Source organism: Aythya ferina (assembly GCF_964211825.1).
Source record: "Aythya ferina genome assembly, chromosome: 5".
Lineage (NCBI taxonomy): Eukaryota > Metazoa > Chordata > Aves > Anseriformes > Anatidae > Aythya > Aythya ferina.
This window is the reverse complement of record NC_140301.1, coordinates 51,156,874-51,176,565: the sequence shown is the minus strand read 5'-3', so window position 1 is coordinate 51,176,565 and position 19,692 is coordinate 51,156,874. Positions and strand designations below refer to the sequence as shown.

Sequence of the window (19,692 nt, the reverse complement as noted above, 5' to 3'; positions counted from 1 at the left end):
GTATGACAGCTAAGGATCTACAGTTCCACAGATCCCAAAACAGGGGAGAGAGAAACTGTCTGGGATGGTGTGCATAAACTGACTAGTTCAGCAGAGTCCAATCTCAGTTGGAGCCATGAAGCATTCCATAATACAAATTGTTATAACAGACCACAAGACAAACACATATTGCTCTGGTCCTACAAAATACGAATTCACAGAATCTCCTGCAATAAAATATATTTCCATCATGAATCAGTGCACAAAGTTCCATACTGGAGAACATTTTTACATAAACAGCAATTAAAATATATATCATCAGACTTAACTCAGAAGGAAAAAGTATTTGATTTTTAATCTCGGTGTTAAATTTGTCATAATCTCAAGAGGACTGTGCACAGAATAAAATTTCTCAGTAACAGAAGATTGTCCAAAGCCACACTTAAAAATCCCTAGAGAAATACAGTTAAAATTTCTAGAAAGAAGCCGAAGTTATCTAAGGGACTTGAAAGGCAAAGCAACCCTGCTGTAGCAATGTTCTAGCACAACTTATTGAATAGAAAACACTTCCCTGCACGTTAAGTTGTATTGCCTTTGGCACAGATTCTTCAGCTGTAAATTTGTCCAAGGAATGACATACAGTACACATCAGAGAAGTAATGAAGGAAAGAGGTTTAGATGGGCACTTTGCAGCTGACGGGGAGCCGTTATTGAGCCTTGTCTGCTGTATTTAGCAAAAGAAAAAAAAAAAATAAATACAGAGAGAACATCTTTGTCTGTCCCCAACCTCTGCTACCCTTTCTTTTAAGCATAAATAAATAAATAAATGAAATAAAAAAAATAGCCATCTGACAAGCAAAGCCTAGCCAGAGGGTCAAAAATGAAGATCCTGGGAAAGGTCAAGTTTAATCTCTACCCACGATGCCCTAGTGCATCCCTCACAACAGCTGACTAACAAAAGGGGCTCAGCACTGTGACTGACAGAATTCTTAATTGTATCCACTCATTCATGACAATTTGATTAAAATATTACGCCAAAGTCTCACCCCCTGTTTGCTTCGATCCTCCAAATCTAATTTTGAATTTTCAGAAAGGAGATTACCTCCACAAGCATGACTGGGATGCTATTAACTTCTACTTAATCTTTATTACTGATGTGAATTTAACATATGTATGGCTTCGTCTCGCTCCTGTTGTTTTCTCTCTAAAGTAACGTCTAGGCAATATACAAGTGGCGGACATTAATTTTCACTTTGATATTCTGTCATATGAAAGCTCATACTTTCATATGAAAACTTAAAGATGTACTGTCTTAATACTATCCTACAATTAGACTGCATTAAATATAATAATAATAAAACCCCCGCATACTAGCTCCCTTCAACCACCACCAAAGAAAAGAACAAAAACCTGCTGAATAGACTTGAAAGTATTATAACTTTTCAGTGTTATCTTCAGCTGTAGCCTCTTCATTATAGGAGCTGCTCCACGGCCTGACAAGAACTGGTGAATTCTAGTCAGGGTCGATAATGCAATAGTGAAGAAGTCAAGCAAGTAGTTAAAATTTCTAATCAATTTGGATTATTCCCAAATTTAGGAAACTAGTAATTGAATTTGGTCATTGTTACCTCTGACCTTATTGTCAAAATATATGATTTCATTTTCAAACATGTTTATTACCCTGCCCCTTTTTCCCCCACAAGTAACACAGAGCAAATTAATCACCAGCTGCATTTGTGTTCACAAGAGTATTCACAAACATATTGGACATGAAACATGACTAATAAAGTGGATTGGGTTGGAAAAAAATCCATTAAAAATGTTATTTTATTCCCTTCCCTCTCCTCCAGAGAAAGGAAGGGAAAAAAAAAAAAAAAAAAAAAAAAAAAAAGAAAACAAAAAAAAGTCTTTTGACTCCTTTTTTGCAAAATCTTTTTAATCATTTCTGTCCAGGTCTACTAATTGTTATTGTAAAAAGAGAAGTAGTAATAAATTAATCTTCCTAAATTCAGACTCACTGACTTCCTAATTTGCCTGTCTAACTGCTGCTTCCATCAGCAGGAGAGCTTTTGGATTTGATTCAAACATGGGGGTAAGCCATCACCAGTAGCCATTTAACGTGTATACCAGATACAAGGAATTGCAGAAGTACACCTGAAGTAGTCACACTGAGAATGTGAACCCCTCTGGCCCATCCCAGAGAAATCCCTACTTCCATAATTTTCATTCATTGTTGTCTCACTATGCTTTCAATAGGATCAATAAAGGATCATGTAAAAGCAAGCTGAATACCCGAGAGATCTGCCAAGCCTGCCCCCAAGGAGAATGCTCCTCCCTGCCTCTGACTCTCACAATCTGTTTAACTCTCAACACGACAGCGCAGCAGAGTAGAACCCTTCAGGGCATCCCAGTACCATCAGTAGGACTGGGGTAGCACATCCAGCACACTGTCAACAGCTTTGCTACCCTCCTTTGACTCAGGGAAGGGCGAATGAAAACTTCAGAGGTGACAGAGAGCTCTGCTTGTCCTCTGCAAATGAGCAGTAGAAGAACTTCTGCACGTCCAATGTGCAGGTCAAAAAGCCAGACTGTGTTGTTAGATGTACAGGAAAGGAAAATGTACATGCGTTTCATTCTCCAAGGACACAGTGTTTTCTGGGAGCTCTCCAGATAACGAGACCAGCAGCTGAGCAACAAAACTGCATCGCAAGGACAGGCTATGCAGGACAGCTCCAACAGTAGCTTTGTTTGTTTAATGTTATATTACTTTGCTTATACACAGATATCACTAGAGGTTCCTTTTTCTTTTGCCAGTTTTTTCACAATTGCAAAGCTCCATCAGTTTTATTAGCTGGCTGTCTCAGCTTCCAGTAAGTCACCGCTGGGAAGATCTATACTAGTTGTGCAGGCAGAGGCACACGCTGCTGCTGGGGACACAGGGATCTCTCCCATGTCCCATAAGCAGAGGTACACTTGGCACAGTAAATGACACCAACAGACACTCCTGCTCGCTTCAACTCGCTCTCCAAGAAAATGGATCCCCAGCCTCCCATCGCAGCTTCCCCCACAACACGTAAAAGTTTACAGTTGCACGAGCAAGCACAGCTCTCCCTCGGTTGCTGCAGGACCAGTGTCAGGAACCAAATTTAGCTCCTAGGTGTGGACAAGTGCTGCTGTGCCAGGACAGGGTGATAAATGCAGCAAGCCCGCTTCTGACATGGTCACTGTCAAGACTTCAGATGTGGGGGAAAAAAATAAAAAAGAGACCTACTGTCACTGACAGAAGGGAATGTCACTACATGCAGCCCTCGTGGGGCCCCACGTGTACCCCTCAGGACTCCCAGGCCAACAATCCCTTCAATAATAAAATTAAGTCCCTTGTAGGGTTTTATCCCCATTTTGACACAGGTGGTTGTGTCCTCTACATGCATCATAAAAACCACTTGATATTAAGGGGAGAGGGAGGAGGGCAGACACTGACAGCACACCAAACTGTTTCTCCGGCGGTAGTAAATCCATGGAAGGTGGTCACATTGGTGTTACCTGCTATCAAACTAGAAGCTACTTCCAACCACTCCAGTCCAGTGAATGCCAAATACATGTTCCCCACATCTCCTGAGACATTTCTCTTGGCAGCTGTAGCCAGAGTGTCGTAAGATCTGGTTCTTGCCCCATGCCTGCCTTCCTTCCATCTCCAGGAAGCAGAATGAAGATTTTTTCCTTGCTGTATTTTTACTTCTAATTTCCAAAGCCTGGGGAGCACTAGAGGACTCGTGGCACTGCAGCTACAGAAACCCAGATAAATGCTCAGCCATGCTGAGCCTCGCTGCAGCCAGCGACCACATTTAGTACTTTGTTCCAACACACCTAAACTCACCCCAAAGCTGTCTGTGCCCAAAGCACATGGTGAGAGGAGCAATAGTCAAAAGGTTAATGGGAATATAAATAAACAAAGAAAGGATACCATCTTGAATACAGTTACAGCTTAAAGAAAGAGGCAGAGCACACTCCCACATGGAGGGCCCTCCACAGAATTGGGATAAGAGCTGAATATGCCGCGGTTTTAAAGTTTCCATACAAATATCTCTAGATGTCATCAGGACTTCTGAAAACTTGTTTTCACCACTGTATAGACAGATAAACTGCACTCATTTCCCAAACTGGAGGAGATCATCAGCTCTCTCTTTCCATACTTAGAGGCCTATTTACATGCCCCTGTAGAAAGGCTCCCAGGTGTTAACTCATACAGAGTTTAGTGGGAAAAAGAAACTAAGAAAAACACACACCCCACATCACCACTCCATGTGTCTCTCTCGATGTCTGTTCCTGGAGCAGAGGCAGGACTTTTGTCAAGAGTTTCTGACTGCTTGATGCATAATACTAAGCAGCCATAACATTTTTAAATCTTAACTGGGAGTTTTCAGTGTATTACTGCAGTATGCAAAGAACTGAAATCAGACCAGGGGAAGGAGAACAGGGGACCCACAATTACTCCACACCCCAAAACAAATCGGGCAGCTACTTAAGAATTCAGCCATCATTTGAATAAAACCAGCCTGCTTTCTGTTCAGCATATGCCAAACGGTTTACTGTCATTTTCAGGAGATTTTTTTTTATATATATTTTCTTTTTTGCCAGTTCACAACTGCCTTCTATTGTCAGTGCTGTGAATAGCCAACAACGATTTAAAGTAGTGGGCTCCTATCAGCATTGTTCTCTTGTTCAGAGGCACAGAGAACAAGAATACATCTATGTTTTCCATACAGTGTGGAAAAATGTAATTCTCTGTTTAGTGTCATATCAACAACTCTTGTCCCAATTCACTGCCATGGGCAATGAATGACAGACTGAGCTGTCCATTCTGACAATGTGACCAAGATATCTGTGGTCGAGCCTGCTATATATCATTTTTCCCCTCCCCAAAAAATGTTGCTGGAGAAATCTCCTATTTTGATTCCTTTATTTGTTCCTTTATCTACATACAAAATACAGATAAAAATGAAATTGAGTTCATTAAACAAGCTGCAAATAATGCCTTGATAGCACAGGAAACGTTACATTCCCTCGCACTGCAGCATGTGCTCTCAATGGAGTACGGATTTCTTTATAATACTAATAAAAAATAGCTGTAGTCCCCTTCTTTCAACAAAGGCTTCCCCCCACCCCAGCAATTCTGCAGAATATATCTTATTCTCCGGTATAAAAAGGAGCCTTTTCCTCCTTTATAGGTAGCAGGCACATCACAGTTAACAATATGTAGCTGAAGGGCGATTAACTCCTGGTACCATAGGCCTGGAACTGGCAATAAAGAGGTAGCTTGGAGCTGTGCACTGAAAACAGCATTTATTCAAGGGAAGGGGAGAAATGAAACAAAACTTTGACAATGTTAGAAAAGAGGAAGAAAAAATAGGTTAAGGCAGCTATAGCACAGCAATGATTTACATGCCGTTAACGTGCATTGGCTGCATGTTGCGTTCAGGACAGTATTTAAATAAAAGCCTTGTCAGCCTACGTATTAACACACTGAATTTATGTTGCCTGCAAGCTAAAGAGCAGCTTCTTACTTTAAGATATACAGGTATCATAACGTGTCAAGAGCATTTTTGGTGGAATATTCTACCTTAAGAATAGTTGCTGGGTTTGTTCCTGTTTATTTTTGTTTTGCCATTGATTTTTGAGTGTTTTCATTTGCTCTTAAGTTCTTGATGTTGCCAGTAATTTGTTCTTTCTATCACTTTGGATTTAAAACCTCCCCCATAGAGGGAGGAAAAAAAAATATATAAAAAGATAAAGGAAAGTGGAGGTTTCAGCAGAGCAGGGAACTGGTGTTCATGGAGTAGGGGGTATTAGTGCTGCAGTCTTATTGTGGCACAAGAGTTTTCCTATCATGCAATGGTTAACTTTATATGAGCCCTGGGCTGGTGCTGGGGAGAACAGAGACAACAGTGTCTCTGTCTCTGAACAGGCCTTTTGACACTCTGCCAGCATCAGTGTCATCTCTGTGTTGATCTTCCTTTGCTTCTTACATGGCCCTCCCAAAACTATCTGAGCTGCCAGGTAATGTTGGTCATAGGGGGATCCTAGCAGCTGGCTGTTTTGTGACAAATGACACAGAATCAACAATAGTACATGACCTTTATGGATTCTGGCTGTCTCTTAGAAGTATGTGAAATATTCACAACGAAATACAAAACCTACTTGAAATTCAAGTTGCTCCTCAGACAATTACTGTAGAACCAAAACACCTAACTGCCCTGTATTGGTAAGATATTTATATTTCTAGTGTCCCCATAAAGTTCTCTGCCTTGTGCATCATTACAGAAAATAACAAGTCAGAGCTATTTCAAGTATAAGGCCTACCCTAGTTGACTGCCTGAAGTACAGGTGAATGACAGTGAAAAAATAATCCCACTGGTAGCAATATGATCTGGAGGCATTGCCTTGAAGCTGAGGTGTGAAACCCTCCAGATTCAGCCAAAATAAATTCTAGTGGAAGAGAAAAAAAAAAAAAAAAAAAAAAAAAAAAAAAAGCATAGAATTCCGGCATTAGTTTAGAAAAGCAACAACAGCATTTGCTACAAACTTCTGAACAAAGCACACTGAATCAACAATATAAGTAAATCATAACATCCTCTCCTGCCTCCCAGAGCAAAAACGCTAATCATGTTAGGTCCCTCTGAACATCTGTCATCCTCCACAGTGTACGGAAAAGGGTGAGTTTTAGATCAACAGCCTCAAAATCTGACAGATCAAGTATAAGGAAGTCAGTGTCTTCTTTCATATGTCATGTCCCCTTCCAATTTAATTGAGGGCTGGCTTCCCTGCCCAAATTCCTTAGACTATCATTTAGCATCACACTCAGAGAATAAAGCTCCGGGCACTAAAAGGCTGTTGTAGAGAAATTAACAATCCCCCTGGGTTTAAGGCCTCCCCACACACCTTAATACATCTGGCAGGATAACATGGAAGATGACAATAGAGCTGAAGTTCCATATTGGGGATTTATAATTCAGTGAGACCATATCCTAGCTTATATAACTTGATAAAATAACACTACAGAGAGTGGAGATTATTGTCCAGAGAGAGGTGGATTTTATTATTATTATTATTATTATTATTTATTATTATTATTTAAAGACATAATAAACAGCATGAAAAAGAAAAAATAAAAACTGTAATGGATAGTTGCAAGAACAAACACTTTCATCATCTCTGATGGCTGGGAGGTGACTTGGACTGCAGTCCGGGGGTTCCACATACTCTCTCATTTACCCTTCTTCCAGGGATTAGTAAAATATCAGAGACTACACCCTTGCCTTCATCACCAAAAAAATTCATCACAATACAATTAACATACTTCTGCAAAACCCTCCCAGAGATCTGAGATGGTTATCTTATTTAATACACTATCTAGGCAAGCTCAACACCATAGCCAGTATCTATACTGCTTTCAATAACCATTTTGCTGCTTTGCTTCCAAAAGGATTTTGCAGAGGGAATAAGAAATACGTATTTATTTTTTTTTCTAAAATACCTTGCTCTCCTTCACATAACCTACATTTATATTGGCCTGTCAGCTGCAGTGCAGGCCTGAGAGCACTTTGAATGCTGTTGTCTTCTCATCACAGTGCTGAAATATCAGCAGCTCCTGTGATCACAAACATTTACCCCCTCAACCACTGTAAGGGCTTTCATCCCAAATGAGGTTCAGTCTATTTGACACTGGCTACTAGGTGCTTGAACAAAGGTTAAAACCTTGTGCTAGAACGGCAATCTTTTCTGCAACAGAAAGCACTGACCTCTGAGGTTAAAACTTACATTGTTTAATTCCTTTCTAATTGTATTATTTTCTTTCTTTATAAAAGAGGGATTGTTTTACCATGTGCAGAATGCCAAGAACTTACCATAGCTGATCAGGTGCTACCCACAGGCCTCTGTTTTTCCTACTATAAAAGGGAAAACAGTCCACCTCATTTACTTTAATTTTTTCCTCCACCAATTCCACAAAGTTTAAAGAAAAACAAACAAACAAAAAAACGAGACAAAAACACCCACACTACACACTACTGGTGAAATACATGCAACTGCTTGAGAGTTCCTCACACCATCAGAAAGTGTATTCTTAAAAGAACAGAGTACAGGTTACAGGTTTAAAGTATACAAGAAATAGTTCAGACAACATGGCCTGGTGTCCACATTGTTAAAAAGTTGGTAGCTTAAAAGACTTCAGAAAAGAAGCCCCAAAGCCTGGAAACCCTGCATTACTGCCAGAGATGAGAGGTGCTGAGTACTTAGTTTATTAAGAAGGATAATAGCGAGCTTCGGTCAGAGTGTGGTTATGTAAATAGGGAAGACTGGTGATAGTGAAAGAACCCTAAATCTTTCACTATAATATATATATGCTATATATATATTATATATATATTGTATATATTATATATATAAAGAGAGAGAGAGAGAGAGAGAGAATATATAGATATATATCAGATCCTGTGCAGAACCTGTGGCTAGATGGATAAATTCAAAGTCAAAATAACATTTTGAAAGCAATTAAATTATGAGACATCTTGCCACAGGGCAGGGAGATTCTCTCATCTCCTATAATCCTTAAATCAAGATTATCCAGCCAGCTTTGCTAAAAGATACTCCTTGACTCAGGAATCACGCTAGGAAGTTCTGTGACCACTGCTGCCTATGTGTGAGGTTAGATTAAGTTGTCACAACAGCCCCTCAGAGCCTTACATTCTTTAAGAAGTTCAGAATTATCACAGAAACCTTTTTACTGTTGTTTTTTGTTCCCCACCTCAAACAATCCATGTGAGAGAACAACACAACATGCTGTTCTGAGAGTTGCCAAAAACTATTGTCAGGTCACAAAATCTATGAAAAGGGGTGAGGTCAGTATGAGTTTGTGTAGATAAGGAGACCTCTAGAGTAAAACACAAGAGTTAAGGCAACTATTTTCAGGCAAAGATGCAAGAGCATATGACATTAGTACACAAACACAAAGTCCACACTGATTATAATGTGATCTGATTTAAAATATTCCTTGAGGCGAGGTTTTAATAATACTTAAAATGGCTTGACAGCTCCCTGTCATGGTATGTCCATGTTAGTAAGTTGTAAAACAACTGCCTCACTCATAAAACAATCCAATGGAAAAACACATGGTGGACAAAAACAAGGACGATGGTAGAAATCAGTGCTGAGCCTCAGTTGTTTATGCATTGAGATGGACCTCATAAGAACCGCCATTAGCTTGAAGATGTGACCATCAAAGCTACTCATCCTCACCCTGCTGAAACGCGAAGAAATAAATACCAGGCAAATGGAGGCTAGGCATGGAGGCAACACAGAGGAACATCACTAGGACAAATTTCCCAAGTTGCTCTCGGAGCCGAACACCAGAGCTGCAGTAAGTGAGAGACAAGATGATGATCCGTGAAAACCTTCTGTCGCGGTGTCAGGCGAATGCCATGGGATCATTTCATGCCTGCATTCCAGCCGGTGTTCAGGATTTTCCCCACCCTTCTCTAAAGCAAATTCAGGGTTCTAAGATAAACTTGACATTCTCCTTGCTGATATATTATTTATGCTCCCTTATCTGATCTTATTTTGCTACTAATCCCCTACAGTTTCTCTTCCAGGAACTTCATCATAGTCACAGATTGATTTTTTTGTCTTCTGCAATTCACTTCTCCATTCTTCGGTTGATTCTGTTGTTTCACACACTTCCCATCTCATTACTATACTTCCCAGTCTTCAGTTTTCCTGCTTGCGCTTGAGCTTTGCATTGTACTTAAAACTGATTTTGCTTTCATCATCTTTTCTTAGGACCATTGCAATGTTCTCTAAATCTTTGTACTTTTCCAGCTTGATGTTTTCAAAAAATCTGACATTAGGCAGTCTTGTATTTTCCCTGTCAAACTGGCCCAGCTTCATAAGATTTTATTAAACACAGCTTAGCCAGTCAGAACAAAAGCATGACCTTGCTCCTTCTGTTATCTCTGCTAGTTGCTTGTTCATCTGAATATAAGAATGTACAGAATTCACTGTATTAGTAGCCCACCGATCTGTTTCTTTTCTAAACTTTCTTTAACATCTATTCTGATGGGTTGGTGTAATGCTTGAGATCCTGTAATGGGCTTGGCCTCAGAGTTTTCCTTGAAGGTGCAATACTTAGCATTGGTGCCTGCTCTTGTTCGCAAAGTGTTTTATAAAACAGAATCTAAAAAGCATCCATGGACCTTATGCATTATCCCATTTTGAAATGCACAGACTGCAGTATCACATTGATTGACCTCATGACAGTTTGAATGAGTCCTCCGTACTACTATTCAGGGAGAATCCCCTGAATTACCAAAAACAGATGAAGAATCATTTAAGGATTCACAGTGAACGGAGCATGTAATTGTCCCCCTCATATTACTGTTCAAGTTTTGTCTTTTGTCTTGAAACCTGGAGCAAGTTTTGAGTACCATTGTCCTTGCTGCTCCACAGAGATACAGCACGCGACTCCCTCGTGTGATTGAAGGAGAACTGGAATCCAGTAGAAATCTAAGCCCTTTTGAAATTCTGTCCTAAATGAACAAGAGAACTCCTGAGTGCTTTGCTGACTGCAGAACAATAACCCCTCAGCGCAGTACAATGTCTCAAGCTCTGGGATGCTTCTTTCCTTCCCACTTCCCAGGATGTTACAGAGCACAGTGTTGGGTACCGGTGAGAACCGGGGGAATGGGAGTGGCCTGTAGTACTCATATGGCCAGTGACTGCCAGTAACAATGCCAGAGAAAAGAGAACTGAGATGATAAAAGTTTAGCTTAGGAAGAAAAACTTTCTGCACATAGAACAGGCAAACTACTAACTTTTAAAGGTCAACAACAACAACAACAAAATGACAATAAAGGAATAAAACTAGGAAGATGGATGCAAGTCTTCAGTAACAAGTGGACTGGCATGACCCTGGCAACACCGAGCTCCTTACAGTAGCTCTCCCTCTATCATATTGAATATCGCTTATTTTAATAATGCATCTCCTGATGAGAGTAAAGCTAATGTAGCATGAAGACAAGGATGGAATAGAAGGCATCTTATTTGTCAATACCCTGTCACTGTCACCCTGCTTTGGTAGCTGGATGCAATATGAATGGCAGCCTGATTTGCAGAAGCACCATGCACCAGCATGTCTCTTCATTTTCATCAGGAAGTGCAGAATATCAGAACTACTGAAAAAAAGATTACTTTTTTCCCCTTCCCAAACTTGTACATTTGTGGTGAATAACTTGATCCATTTGAGACAAGCTTAAGAATCTACTAGAATGAAAGGTTTAAAAGTTTATGTATTAATGTGTCCAATTCTCATGATTCTATCATTACACATATTGTTGAGTGCAGCTCATGCTAGTACCTCCTCTTCTTTCCTTTTTTTCTTTTTTTTTTTTTTTTTAAAGTAAAACCTCCCCAGTTGTAAAGAAGAGTTAGAAAATAGAGCCTTCCCATAGAGCTCAAACAAAAGACAACAGATAGGACAATATTTTGCTTCATGTCTTGAGAGAAAAGGGATTTGATTCATGATTTTTGAAAAATCTGAGGTCAGGAACAATTTGCAGATCGTTTTTACTAAACCATAAAGTAATAATAATGATCTTAGACAAAAGTTATCCTGTTGCTGCTACTGAAGAGAGATTTACCTCTATTACCCAGGGATTACCAATTTAATAGTCTTTAATAACCTGCAATTGTCAGACAACCATGTTGTATTCCATCACTTCAACAACAGCACAAAAGTGCCAAAACCATTTGCATTTTTCAGTCAGTGAAATAGATGGCAAGACCAGAAGGAGCTTTATCTCACAGTAGCTCTGGTGCTTTACAATTGTCTTAAATATTTCAACAAAGAGATACCTCAGTATATTTCCCTGGCTACCAATGAGTTTCCAAAGGTCAATAACTTCAGTTTCAAACACAGAGTGATTTCTAAAGCTCTTCTTGCAGTTGAGAGATTAAGGCAGACTCTTATAAACATATTTATGAAATAAGAGCAAGGGACTTCAGCCTGGCAGTTTGGAATGTAACACCATTCTGTATCTATATTATTTTCAGGATTAGAAACCATTAATTCCTAAAATTGTGCTGTGGAGCATAAGTGGCAACAGCTGCAGTTATCTGTTTGCTGTCTTTCCACATGGGCTATTTTCTGTGCAAGATATGCATGAAGAACATGAATAAATGGGGTGCTACCTCTTTAGACAGGTCTTGGCAAAATAAAATAAAAAACTAAAAAGCATGAACGATGTTTGCCTTAAAACGATGAACTTAGGTGTTAATAAAAATGGCATCTTAAGGCAAGTCCTTACACACTTCCTGTTTCGGTAATCCATTCTTCTCGCATGCACAAACTAATAAAATGCCTCTTCTTATTATGTCACTACTGTACATGAAACATTTCATGCATAAAATATTAATCCCAGACACAGGTCTCTGAGAGAATGATTGTACTGGCTAAAGGAAGAGACAGAGGTTTCTGAATATAGCTCCAATAATGCTTTTCAATCCCAAAGTAAAACTGCAACTATATTCAAGCCACTGGCTTTTCCGCAACACAAGTCTTGTATGGTTTAAAGATGTGGACAAACTGACCTAGAGAATCAGACAGATCATGTGTCCCATTTACATTTGGTCTATAAAGACAAAAGTAAGAACTTGGTTCTGGGTTTTCTTTGTCCTCTACTTTTGACAAAACTTAACTTTTTAAAAGAACTTATTTCTAGACAAATCTGGGAAAAGTAACAGTTTTGACTCCTCCCTACAAGGAAGAAAAAAAATATTAAATTAAATGAGCCTAACCTCTAAACCTTTGTAAGAGTTTTATTGTTGAGAATTGTCATTGTGTATTTCACAAGTTAAGAATACCACAATGTTAGTAAGCCACCTCATTACATATTTGAGGGAGTATCTCAATACAGATATTTTAATTAGGAGAATAAGGCGTGTCTGATCTTCCATTCCTTCTCACTAGTATTACTGACTGCATGTGAACTGTACCCCATGCCAGCACCTCGCTACCCCTTCTGTATCAATCAGGAGCCTGACAGGTGCATGCTACTTTTCTCCCATGGTCCTAATTTCTTTGACAACTTTACAATAAACAAAGTGAATATATATATATATATGTATGTATATATATATATATTTTTTTTCCTGCCATAATTTCCAGACAGAACTAGCTAATGTTTTACAGCAGTGGGATAATTCCAGCGCCTTCAGTTTAGTCCTACACTCAGATCTACTATTTGCAAAAGAATTCATGAAAGTCTTCTCCCTTCCTCAGCAAGACCGTCCTCCAGAATTAGTTATGTAGTGCTTCATCCAGACCACTTCTAAATCTCTTCCCTACTGGAACCTCATTTTCTTTTCTCACAAGACTATTTTACAGTTTAAGGGGCTTGAAAACTTATATAAAGAAGGGTTTTCAAAGAAGTAGTCCATCTGCTGCCAGTGGGATAGCTCACTTGAGTAAAGGGTTGTAGCATTAAGCATAATCAAATTCAACACCAGAAGATGTTTTTCAATAGGCATAACTTTGCTAACCTGCAATCACTCCTGATAATCCCTCTTTGGAGTATGCCAGGCAATTTTTCCTCTTTTCTCATTGCCTACAGTCTCCAAATCCTTCTGGATATTTATTTTACTCTTTCTTCTTTAGGACTGATTCTCTCCATCTTCCCCTTTCCATCTCTATTATTCTCTGTCTATTGACCTCAGAGGTGATACACTACAGTCCCAGGATGGTTTGTGGTGTAGTGGTTGTGGTCTCACCCTCTGGACTGTGAAGTGGTGCTTTGCACACACAGGCCACAAAAGACCACATAATAAATAGAAATTAAAGGCTGCTCTGCAATACAAATAAACTTACATTGAGAAGAGGCATGTGCTGCTGCTGGAATAGAAACGACCACTTGTGCATGTGATTTCTTCGGTATTGGGTGGGAACAATGTCCAATTATAGGCTTTTCTTACAAAATAAATTAGAACTTCAATGGGGATATCAACTAATTATCTCCTAGGAAAAGGGCTTTAATTTGATGTTAATAGGGCTAAAGGAATATTTACCTCTGTCATTTATATATGAAATGGTGCTATAAGCCCTTCAGTATCAAAACGCTGAAAGTGCTTAAATAGTAGTCACGGTCCCATACAGTAACCTTGCTACCTTTTCCCACTTGGAATGATATACGGAAAATTGCCAAAGCTGCACCGCAAGATTAATTACAGACTCGTCATGAAATTCTAAAACCACAATACTTAGGCAGCTAAGCAAGAGCAGCTCTCTAATAGATTTAATCAACTGCTGGGTAAACGCTTAGACTGTGGTAAGAGATGTGACGTAAAAAGAGAGATCAATGAATGTGAATAGACTACAGTGCCATTCACCAGGCTTTTTTCTTGACCATGTGTTTTTTCAACAATATTCTAAACAGTGTTCAAACAATTGAAAATTATATATTAAAAATATATATTTTGAAGTGATAGAGGTAATGCTTACTTAATATTAAAGACTGAAAGCAAATAGTTTCTGAACCTACTAAAGGTGATCTTCCTTGCCAGGAGGACTCCTGCCAGGAAATATAAAGGTAACTTATCTGAGGGCTTTGTAACTGTGAGATACTATAAATGTCATTTCCTACCGTTGGCAACAGGATGCCAGTTAGCTCTCAGAACAGGGAATGCCCTTTCCTAAATTTGTTTTAATATCTAAGGCTATTACTTTGGGCTCTCGCATAGTACATTATTTTACAGCAAACACAACAAGTGCACTAGGACAGCCAAGCTCTCTTATAACCAATTAAAAATAAATAGCACCTGAACAAACTGGCTGTCAATTAGCAAGTAGTTGGTTGCTTTAATAATCACATCACAGAAAGGGTATCCACGGAAATTCAATCAATCCAAAATGAGCCGTATCCCAAAGGCTAGGCAGATACAGACAGAAGAGTTCTGGAGCACGGGAAGGGTATTTTTTCCCCCCTCTCAACGCGGACTTCCCTCCCTCAAGAAAGGGAGATAGAACCAGGGCATTTTCCCCTCTAACATGCTAAAGCTTTCAAATAGCTCCCAGGCATTTTTAGAAGCAGTTGTACAGTGTTTGCTTGCCACTTCCAATTAAACATGGTACAGCAATCTGATGTCACTGGCATCTACTAATAGGAAGAGTTTATTTAAGAGAGTGTTCAAACTCCAAACAAAGAACTATTCATAGAGGTCTGCATTTTCTGGATAAACACTGAAGCAGTTTATAAAGGCAAGAACACAGAATACAATATAAAGCACTACCTCATTTCTTTTTAAACTGTCCCAACATTTGGTGAATCCATATAATTCACCACTTTGGGCCAAAATGCCTGACTTGTGGGGCTCTGTAAAATTTTAGCTTTTTGCACCTCCTTAGAAGCATAGGTAAATGCAGAAAGAAAAACTGTTTAAAAAACTAACTTAAACCTAATATGATGGAAAACTGTTAGAAGTTTTTGAGCCTACAGTAGGTTAAAGCACCACTGCATTTATCCAAGTTCCTTGGATAAATACAAGTTTTTCTGGTTAGCCACTCTCTCATTTAAAAATTGTGTTTTTGACTGCTTCTGTATGCAAAGGACCGAGAATAACAAAAGTTGACAAAATACCTTTTTCTTGGGCCTTTCAGAATGAGGCAAAATGATGGAATTAGCAGCTGCAAGATGGTAAAAGAGCAGAAGTGGGTAAGAGAGAGGACAGCGAGAAATTCAAGGGCTGATTGAGAACCTAGAAGGGAAGGAGACAAGTGGTAGAAAGGGAATGGAAAGGCTTGATAACTAGAAACGAGCAATTAGGGAAAGGGGTTCTCAAAAGTCTGTTTTTTAAACCAAGAATGCAATTAACTCTATCCATGAGAGATTTGACCTCCAGTTCCATACAAACACGTTAAGTACCTTCAGATAGTCATCGGACTCAAGTACGGATACTTCAACAGAGTTGTTACTTTAACTACGTATTCATCACGTCTATCCACAAAGTTTGGCCCCAGTACCACATGCCTTAATCTATTGCAAGTCAAAGCAGTGCAGTCCAAAGTACTCCAGGATTAACTGAACAGCAACATTATGAAGACCAAATGGCAAAGCAGATCTCAAAGATCTCTTGATCTTTTGGCTACCACACCTGAGCTCAGCCCCAAATGAAGGGCCTGATGATCTCCTGCCTTTTCCAAATAGCATATCCAATAATTTAAAGAATTGCAGACCAAAAATTATTTTCAATATTGCACATGCACAAGGAATAGAAAATATTTGCATGAAAAGAAGCGATAAAATAAAGCCTAGTAATCTCATTTATATAAAAAGGGATGAAATACTACTCTCAGCTGTACTCAGAAGACATAGGATTATCTTGACAACAAAGTTGCATCTCCCTATGTACACCATTTGTTTACTTTTTTATAAATAACTCAGACTAAAAGGGGGGGAAATCAATCTCACTTTTATTGATTGTCCCTGCTTCTAATTGGGTTCCCTGCCTGTTTTTCACACATGAAGATACAGCAATGTTTGAGCAACAAACAATGCAGAGAAATGCTGCTTCTTTAAAATTAAGATTCCCTCAGACTTTTTTTTTTTTTTTTTTTAATGTCATGAAAGCTTTTCTATTGCTGCCAGGCTTTATACATCATTGATTTACAAAACCTCAGTTTTGATATTAGATTGACTTGACAGTGTCTCACATAATGAGTAAAATTTAAAAGGCAACAATAAATTCTACTCCTGGCATGCAGACCCAAGCTTGACTAGAACATGGAAGGAGGTAGGTCCCTTTTTTTCACATACTTGTGGCCTCTTGGGGTGTTCCACACATGGTTCTACTCAGAAGTGCCAGCCTATGCAAACTGCTCAACTGCATGCAGCTGCTGTCTTTTAGAACTTTTAGACCTGGTGAGGACCAGAAAACAGCTCACTTTGGGTCTTGGATCCAGAGTTAGGCCTGCAGTGTTCTTTCTGGGCACCGGACAAGTCATTTTATTTAGGAAAGTGATCCCATCTGATGAAAGGATACAGGAGACAATAGAAAGCCAGAATCCAAGAACACATCTACAAAGTGTTTATCTGGAATCTCTTTTTCTTTTTTCAACTTTCAAAGCTGTGGCCTCAGCCTCTTTCAGATAAAACTAATTTCCTAGCAATTTGCTTCCCCTTAAGACACTCAAGAATTGTTTTTCATTTTTTTTCTCAATTCTTTCATCACTATTTCCAACTCCTAAATTTTAAATATCAATTTATTCTAGTATTTCCCCAAACACATAGTTAAGGACTAAAGAATGACAACAAAAGATAAGTTATGTAAGCCTAGACAAAGAGATTTTTATGTATGATGGGACTACACAGGCTCAGAAGAAAAAAAAAAAAAAAAAAGAGAGAGAGAGAAAACCAAGAAAAATTAGGTACTAAAAAGACTTACAACAGCTTCTCCAAAGGCATTAATGGACAATACAAAACAACATATGTGTGCTGCAAGTCCACAAGGAGCTACCTACTCCATTGCATAAAGTACAGTTGTCCTAGGAATATGGCCTGACCCTGTTGTGCCTCCATGGGACAACATTCCTGAGGTTCCTGCTATTTCTGTACACATCCAGAACAAGCTCAGAGACACCAGGAACACCCACACACTTTACAGTTGTATGGTCAGAAAATCAGAACTCTAATTGTGACTGATATTTTTTGCCATTCCCTATATGCAAGTATGCATTAATTTTTTATTTATTTATTTATTTTAATATTACCTCGACTAATAGGCATACATTTTTCCATGGCAGAAACAGAAAGCCAAGATCCAGCTCCTTACCTTGATTATAGCTTTCACAATACTTTGTCCACATCCATGTCCAGTCAATTCATACTCTAACTCCGAATTAGGCAAGAAGCTGAAACATAGTTAAAGCTACTTTTTCCTTCTTTCTACCAAATCCCTACAGCAAGCCCACACAGCCCTGAGCACTAGCATCACACAAAATGAAGCTCAGCTGTGAGCCCAATGTATGGCACTGACTGGGTCATCACACACCCAAACTGGAGCTGCAGTGTGAATCAGAGCAGCTGCAGTTCAGTGGTGAAATAATTGAAAATATAAAAATGAAACAGTTAGCCTCTTGAAAAAAAAAAAAAAAAAAAAAAAAAAAAAAAAAAAGTTTCTGGATGTTTTATATTACAAAAGCCTTTGTATTTTTGTCTTTATCCTGTTGTGTATTTTCTGAGATGGAAACTCAGTTTTTCATCAGCTTTGATTCCTAGATACCTCCTTACAATGAACAAACTCAACAAAATTAAGCTCAAACAGAGAATATTTTGCATTAAAATGTCTTGTCTCTATCAGCTGCATCAGAATGCTTGCCCCAGTTTTTAATTTGAGTTTGTGTTACTTCTTTTTTGGAAAACTCTCAATCTTCCTTCTCTCCAAAGATTAACACATCTCCTGTGAAATGATAGTATCCCAAAGGAGACAATTTAATTACCTGCAATTCTGCTTTCTTTGAGATTTCATTACACAAGCTCCTCTTTTTCACTCACAGCTTCTCCAAACTTGGACAGAAATGTTTAAGCACATAGTTTTAGTTCTGTTGTTTTGATTCTAGAACTGATTTGGGGGAAGGAAGGTGTCTGTTCAGCTGCCTTTGTTTTAGCATTAATTGTAGATAATCTACAATGTGAAAAACTCTCATAATTTATCACAGTTTCTGCCTGTGGCATTTCACTTTAGCCCAAGGATAAATCTTTCTAACTCTGGCAAATGTCAGGAATGCTCCTGTGATACAGGTGATCCTCCAATAATAAAAATCAACAGCTAAAAGCAGACTTTATTGTAGATATTCATTATAATACTTACAGCCAGTTATAAATTTTCATCTCATTCCTATTTAACAAAGGCTATATATTACTGTCCTCTATATCACTGTGACCAAAACCAGAAGAACATCTTGAATTATGATATGCTATATACATAATCATTTTTACAGTAAAGCTAAATGCGGAAGTTAGCATATTGAAATCATATGTAAAACAGTCAAGTGGGTGCTAATATTTTTATATCATGACAAGGATTTGTACCACAGCAAAGACAAAAGAAAGTTAAGGTCTTTAATCATACTTAGATCATTAAATATCAGAATGCAGCAGTCAACGAACTAAACATCTGTAAAAATGCCCCAGTGGTCTGTAACACATCTCACCCATGCCAGAATCGGAGCCATTGTCCTGACAGTCTCCTGACAGCCTCCCACAGCTTGGTCTTTTCAGTTCCCCAGGTCACTCACGGTGATTTTGTTGAAGTATAGCCAGTTTTCCAAAGTATAAACTTTGTCTCTTGTCTGGACAATGCTGAACAAAGCTTCTGCATACATGAACATTACGAGATCATATAGCATATGCAATGTTGGACTAATTAACTCAAGAAATGAATACTTCTCACCTTCCAAGTATCTCAGTGCATTTCTCTTTATTTTCTTCTACTCTTTTTGCTGGGCAACGATGTAATTAATTTAGAGTTTCGTGAAAATCACATTAGAATAACTGAACCAACATGTTTCTTTGAGTTTCCTGCCCTCTACAAGCAAACAAAAAAAAGATCCAAAGCTTTCCACGAAAAAGAGTGAGCCATTCCCAAATGTGTTTCATGGGACAATCACCAATC

General features: G+C 38.7%; 1 long non-coding RNA gene across 4 annotated transcripts in view; it reads right to left on the bottom strand.

Annotated features, from left to right (window-relative positions):
• Positions 1-19,692, bottom strand: part of LOC311438443 — a 130,905-nt gene that overhangs the window by 84,332 nt on the left and 26,881 nt on the right. For 3 of the 4 annotated variants that reach the window (XR_014694105.1, XR_014694106.1, XR_014694107.1), the window contains exon 1: positions 17,851-17,979. The exons of the other annotated variant lie outside the window; for it this stretch is intronic. This is a non-coding gene — a long non-coding RNA (uncharacterized lncRNA). Of the gene's footprint in view, positions 1-17,850; positions 17,980-19,692 lie in introns of those variants that run through there. 4 annotated transcript variants of the gene reach the window in all.